This window comes from Arachis duranensis, chromosome 9 (genome assembly GCF_000817695.3).
Source record: "Arachis duranensis cultivar V14167 chromosome 9, aradu.V14167.gnm2.J7QH, whole genome shotgun sequence".
NCBI lineage: Eukaryota > Viridiplantae > Streptophyta > Magnoliopsida > Fabales > Fabaceae > Arachis > Arachis duranensis.
The window spans coordinates 68,392,375-68,393,079 of record NC_029780.3 but is presented as its reverse complement, the minus strand read 5'-3'; the positions used below and the strand labels follow the sequence as shown (position 1 = coordinate 68,393,079).

Here is a 705-nt window from a genome sequence, read left to right as displayed (position 1 = left end):
AGCCGAACCCAACAACAATAATGCAAGGAGGATGCTTGGTGATTATACTACACCTACTTCCAAGTTTGATGGAAGAAGCATCTCAATTCCTGCCATTGGAGCAAACAATTTTGAGCTGAAATCTCAACTAGTTGCTCTAATGCAACAAAACTGCAAGTTTCATGGACTTCCATCAGAAGATCCCTACCAGTTTTTAACTAAGTTCTTGCAGATCTGTGAGACTGTTAAGACTAATGGAGTAGATCCTGAAATCTACAGGCTCATGCTTTTCCCTTTTGCTGTAAGAGACAGAGCTAGAACATGGTTGGACTCACAACCTAAGGATAGCCTGGATTCTTGGGATAAGCTGGTCACGGCCTTCTTGGTTAAGTTCTTTCCTCCTCAAAAGCTGAGCAAGCTTAGAGTGGATGTTTAGACCTTCAAGCAAAAAGATGGTGAATCCCTCTATGAAGCTTGGGAAAGATACAAGAAGATGACCAAAAAGTGTCCTTCTGACATGTTTTCAGAATGGACCATGATAGATATATTCTATTATGGTCTGTCTGAGTTTTTTAAGATGTCACTGGACCACTCTGCAGGTGGATCCATTCACCTAAAGAAAACGCCTACAGAAGCTTAGGAACTTATTGAAATGGTTGAAAATAACCAATTCATGTACACTTCTGAGAGGAATTCCGTGAATAATTCGACGCCTCAGAGGAAGGG

At 41.1% G+C, this 705-nt stretch overlaps 1 non-coding gene across 1 annotated transcript; it reads right to left on the bottom strand.

Moving 5' to 3' along the window:
* Positions 1 to 394: 394 nt before the first annotated feature.
* LOC127741917 (small nucleolar RNA R71) lies at positions 395 to 498 on the bottom strand. The gene has a single exon (XR_008003105.1). It is a non-coding gene; the product is annotated as a small nucleolar RNA R71 (small nucleolar RNA).
* Positions 499 to 705: the final 207 nt, after the last annotated feature.